Below are 6,223 nucleotides of genomic sequence, written 5' to 3' on the forward strand. Positions count from 1 at the left end.
CACGGAGCTCGGAGCGCCGGGCGGCCACAGGTGCCTACGGGACGGGCGGCCCCGCCCCCTCGGGAGCTGATTGGGTGGGGTGGGGACCATTTGTATATAGGGCGCGTTCATGAGCCGTGATGGGCGGGCACTTGGGCGCGTCCCCGCCCCGGGAGTTCTGGGCACTCGGATTCAGACCCCGGAAGACGCCGAAATGGGGAGGGAGTGTAATGAAGAAAGGAGACCGGAGAGGGGGCTGGATCAGACCCGCCAGACTTCCCCCACCCTCACTAGGCGCCTGTGACCTTACTACTGTGACCCTGGCGCTAATTCGGACCTTGTCTCTAATTTGGACCACGGCTAGCCCCAACTCTAGACTTATTCTAAACTGAGTGAAATACACCTCTGACCCAAGACCCTGAAGACCCCAGAGACGGAGCCCTTCTCGAAGCTAACACTGATCCTTGCTCTCACCCAAATGGAGGGATTGCAGAAAGCTGGCTCTGGGATCGCCTGTGCGGGCTCGCTCATCTGTGCCTCCTGTAGCTAGATGTGTGCCTCACGTGTCTTGACAGGAAGGCAACAGACCCCTCGGCTTCTAGGCGCCCTCCTCCAGTTTAAAGGTCAGCTGTGTGTAGGGGGACTGGCTTCCAGAACTAGACTCCAGCCGAGACCTCTGCATCCACTCCCTCCATGGGATCCCAGCACCACCCAGCACACGTCTAGGCCCAGAGGGGAAATCAGAGCAGAATTAGTGAGCGAATCAATGTGAAAAGAATTACAGAATGATGATTTTTGGATTGTGTAATCCAGGAGAAACTCCTAACCTGGCGAAGACAGAGCTGCCACACACTGCCCTGGCTCTGGGGAGTCAGGACTGGGCTAGAAGGGTTGGGGAGGGCTTCCCAGAAGAGGGGGCATTTTACTGGGCTTTGAGGCATGAACAGGAGTTTGCCACTGGGAGAAGGGTTTTCCAAGAGGCAACAGCACTCGCAAAGGTGCGGAGGCAGAGTGCGGAGCATTTTTTGGTGGAGGAGACGAGGCAGATGAAGCCAGAGAAGTGGGCAGAAGTAGATTGGGCTGGGCACTTGAAGGGAGGCTCGGAGAAAGAGAGGAGGGGGTCAGTTTGGGGCAGATAAAATGGGAGATCAAGTGGGTTGCAATGGCTGTCTGTTTTCCACCTTCTTGGAAGACAACAGGGGATGGCTAGACTCTTGGATTCTGTGGGGAACATGTAGAGATATCAATGTGTGGGGGACACTGAGGCAGGGAACTGGGGTTCTGGGAGGCCTCTCCTCAAACCTCAATCTACCCATCTGTGACATGGGCAGTTTGGATCCCTAGTCTGGGCAAAGCTTTCATCTTTGGACATATGCTAGGGTTCACGCTGTCATAAGAAGGTCCAGGGGTCCTGCCTCTGACCCCACTGCGCTGTCCCTCAGTGCCCAACACCAAACCTCTGGTGTCCCAAGGACACACCAGAAGCCAGACTAGGATGGGGGTGCCTGCCTTGGCTCCAAGGCACAGAATGGGGCTTGGGGAGCGTGGAGGTGGCTGGGGAGCCCCAGGCCCCCCGAGGGCTGCTCTGTTTACCCGTGGCTGCCCGCCCGCCTCTGATGCAACAGGCAGGCTCTGGTTACGTGAGGGCAGCAGCTGGAGCAGCTCTGGGAGCAGCCAGGCTGTGTAGGGAAGGGTCTGCCTGATCTGAGCTGGCTGGGCCTGCCCCCCCACGCACCCTCCTCCCTGCCCCTTCCCACCACTACGGCTCCCTCCCATGTTCCTGCCACTCCGTCCCCGCCCCCACTCATACTCCATGCCTCTTTCCCATTCTGGCCAGTTCCGTCTTCTATCATTTGCACTCTGTTTCCTATAACAGCCCCTCCTTTTTGTCTCTACCCCAATTCCTGTCCTATACCCTCCCCCTTCAATGGCTATGTCACCCCATGTGAACCTTCATCCCCCATCAGGGCAGTCAAAGTCTCCACCTCGGTCTTTTCAGTTGAGGGGACACCCTTAGTTGCTAGAGTAAGAGGCTGGAGAGTAGAAGGGAGGGTTGGGGGCCAGGGGAGAAGAGAGTGGAAAGGGCCACAGAAGGGGACCTGGGAAGGGGGCCTAGAGGATGGGGTAGTTGGGGGTGGGTGGAGGCAGGAGTGCGAAGGTAAGGAGGTGGAAAAGCTGCTTCTCCCAAGTCCCCATCTTCCAGATCCTTTCGCACCGTATCAGAAGGGGAAGGCTTTGACGGACGCTTCATGGCAAGTGCAGTGTGGCCCAGCAGGCAGGGCCTCAGGGTTGGAGAGCCTGGGTCCCCATCCCAGCTCTGGTTCCCACTCACTGCATGACCTCAAGCTGGTCACTGCACCACTGTGAGCCTGTTCGCTCATGTGAAAGTGGGGGAAACAGCAGCCCCTCCTCCTGGAGGCTAGAATCATTTCAAGGCCCACCTTCAAAGCCCCCTCCTCCCACTTGGGGCTTCTCTACCCCCATCCCTCCTTCCAGCCCAGCGCTGACCCAGGGGGTTGGAGATGTCTGTGTCTGACTCTGTCTCCCCCATATTGGAGGCTCCTCTGCCTCACATGTAGTGGCACCAAAGGGGTGTCTCTGAGGGTTTCTTGAAGAACTGGAGAGCCCCGGAGAGGGTCTGAGTGATGGTGGGGCATGGGGACCAAGCTGGAGGCATTCAGAGACCTTTCTGGGGGATGTGGCAGGGCTAGGAAGGGGTTTCTCAGCGGTAGTACCCCTCTGGGAGTGTACAGCAGGCCTGAAATAAAAACCAGGACTCAGATTTGGGCTAAGGACAAAAAGCCAAAAGTGAAGTCTGATTCCCATTTTGACCACTGTGGACCAACTGGGGGCAAGTCACTGCCCTCTTGGGCTTCCTTTTACCCCACCCACAGATTTGAAAGAGACTGGGGTGGTCCACAAGATCCCTTCCAGGTCATCCCCACCCTCATGGGTGCTAGGCTCCAGCTTGAACGCCCCATGGCACAAGGGAGCTCATTGCCTCTCTCCAAGCTTCCCCCACCTCCTGTCTCTGGGGCTCTCCTGGGAGCAAATCCTACTGAGTCAGGTCTGGGAGTGCCCACACCTCCACCCTGGCAAGGAAGGGAGGCTGCCAGAACAGCCCAGGAGCACATGGGGGCAGGTGCAAGGTCCTGCTGGGTAATCCTGCCTCATGGAATCTTAGTTCACTCTCTGAAAAATGGGAGCGAGGGCGTATGGAAAAAGGATGGAGGATCACAATGCACCTACCAGGACCGGCCAGGAAAGTGGACAATGACCACTTCCGAGGCCTGACCAAGGGTTTGCCTCTTGCGCCCCCTGGTGGCCCAGGGGGTGTGGGCGTTCTCTAGGTGGGAAGTGCAGGGAGGGACATGTAAATGAAATGCAAATAAACCAGCCAAGTTCGGAGCCCTCTGACTTGAGAGTCGTGAGGGGTCTTCAGTCTAAAGACCTGATCTTTGAATGGAGAAGACTATTAGTCACTAGTTGAGATCGCACCCAGGGACTGTGGGTGATGGGGAGCCCTGGGAGGGTCTGGGGCACCCCAAGACTGCACCCTACTAGCTCACAGCACAGGAACAGTCCAAGGCAGCCCCTGGAAAATACGCAGTTCCCTCACTTAGCCGCCTGTTTCTCCTGCCGGTCTCACCCCTAGGTCTGACAGGGCTGGCCTGTCTTGCTCACCAGGGCATTCCCCGGGCAGGGCCTGGCCAACAGAGGGCAGTCAGTGACTGCTGGATGAATGGCTGTTTGATGGACAGGTAGGAGGCAGGAGGACGAGTGCCTTCCGAGCGGGCAAACGGTGACAGTGACTTGGTGGGGGGCTACACACCAGTCAGGGCCTCTAATCAGGTGGACCAGAGGATTCTCCCTCCCCACAACCTGGGCTGGGGCAAGTGGGGAGGCAGGATGGCGGCACAGAGGCCCCTAATACACCCTAGAAAGGGGAGAGAGAATGGACTCCTATTTCCTGGCAGTGGGAGGTGGTCCTTCTTCCGTATCTCCTGTGTCCACGAACCCCTTCCTAGGCCCTCAGGCCCCTCCACAACACTGACACCCCACCAGGACCCTCTCTCTCTCCCGTAGGGTCCCCCTGACCCTTGCCGCCTCTCTCTTCCAACCACTCACAACACCTAGGGAAGTGTGGGGAGATCCTCTCAGAGCAGTCGGCCTAGGACTCCCCCGGACTATACTTCAAACAACTCCATTCTGATCTTCCTGATATCTGGTGCTGGATACTGCACTGGCAGCCGGCGGGCCTTGGAGGTGTACAAACTGCGGACCATGATCTTCCAGGCTTGAAATTCACAGTGGTCAGTGTGGGCTTTTCTGCAGTCAGCAGAAATGGACTCAAAGCAATTTTGGCAAATACAGTTACGTTAGAGACCAATGAAACTGAATAATCAAGATTTACTGGTGTCAGGTACAGTTGGATCCGGGACTCCATGCAGTGTTCTTGGGTCTCCCCTTCCACCTGCCTAGTTCAACAACCCTAGTGGGAAGACAGTGACTTTCCCAGGCTTCCCAACAAAATTCTTTTTTTTTTTTCCCAGCAAAATTCTTGAGTGAGACCTCTCACAAGGTCACACGCTCATTTCTACCCAATCACTGTGACTTGGGAGGTGGTGGCTCTGATTGGCCAGGCCAGTGTCCCACATCCACACCTGGAATGGGACACTCCCATTCCAGGCTTTTCCATATGGCCTGAGCCTGGGGTGGGCATTTCTGCTCAAGACAGAATGCAGACCATGCAGGCAGATACACAAATGTCCACCTCAGCCTGTAGAGAAGGTCCAATCCAGGCTTCTTTGTCCAGATGGAGAAAAGGAGGACCAGGGGTGCCTGGGTGGCTCGGTTGGTTAAGCATCTGACTTTGGCTCAGGTCTTTATCTCATGGTTTGTGGGTTCGAGCCCTGTGTCAGGCTCTGTGCTGACAGCTCAGAGCCTGGAGCCTGCTTCAGATTCTCTCTCTCTCTGCCCCTCCCCAACTCGTGCTCTGTCTCTCAAAAACAAATAAACATTAAAAAAAACAGAAGAGAAAGAAAGAAAGAAAGAGAAAGAAAAGAAGGAAAGGAAAGAAAGGAAAGAAAGAAAGAAAGAAAGAAAGAAAGAAAGAAAGAAAGAAAGAAAAAGAAAGAAAAGAAGGAAAGAAAGAAAGGAAAGAAAGAAAGAAACCCAACTCGTGCTCTGTCTCTCAAAAACAAATAAACATTAAAAAAAACAGAAGAGAAAGAAAGAAAAAAAGAAAGAAAGAAAGAAAGAAAGAAAGAAAGAAAGAAAGAAAAAGAAAGAAAAGAAGGAAAGAAAGAAAGGAAAGAAAGAAAGAAACCCAACTCGTGCTCTGTCTCTCAAAAACAAATAAACATTAAAAAAAACAGAAGAGAAAGAAAGAAAGAAAGAAAGAAAGAAAGAAAGAAAGAAAGAAAGAAAGAAAGAGAAAGAAAAGGAAGAAAGACCAGACCAGAGAGGCCCAGCTCTAGGCCCCATGTTATACAGCAGGAAGCACAGTAGGACTCAGTCTCTGGAGTCTGCTGTGTGACCTTGTACAGGTCATGCCACCTCTCGAAGGCTCTCTTTCCCCATATGTATTTGGGGGTAACACCTGCCTTACCAGGCTGAGGATGAAAGATGAAAAGATAAGCCTTGAAAAGCCCCCAGTGAGGTTCCAGGCACACAGTGGGTGGTTGTTCAGGATTAACAGAGTGGCAATTACCGGTCGGGGGGGCCGTGGCCATGACTGTGTCCGTGATCAATGGGGGGCAGGTAGGAGTCCACAGGCAGCAAAGCCTTGTCTCCAGACATTCACAGAGGGGCCCAGAGGCGGCGCTGAGCAGAAGCAAGAGGAATGTGCTGGCCACACCTGCTTGGTCTTCAGTCCCTGCCAGATTCCACAAAGTTGTGTCCAAAGGCCCCAGCTTTAGTGGGGCTAGGGGATGGAGGGACAAGGGTCAGAGAGAGGTCTGAGAGACCGTCAGGGTGGCAAGGTCACCCTGATGAGGTGACACCTGAGGCAGGAGGTACTAGGTGGGATGGGGGAAGAGGTGAAACCCCGGGGTAGGACTCCCAGCACTTCTGGTCAAGGCAGTGACTGTGTCTGGCCTCTCTGAGCCTGCTTTCTCTTCTATAAATGGGAACTGTGCTAGAGGCCCTGGACTGGAGAGGCAGGTGAAGTCAGACGCCAGGGGAGACTGTGACTTGACCCTATAAAGGTTACCAATCACCCTGTAGGGAACAGTTTGGGGGG

Source organism: Prionailurus bengalensis, chromosome A2 (genome assembly GCF_016509475.1).
Source record: "Prionailurus bengalensis isolate Pbe53 chromosome A2, Fcat_Pben_1.1_paternal_pri, whole genome shotgun sequence".
Classification (NCBI taxonomy): Eukaryota; Metazoa; Chordata; class Mammalia; order Carnivora; family Felidae; genus Prionailurus; species Prionailurus bengalensis.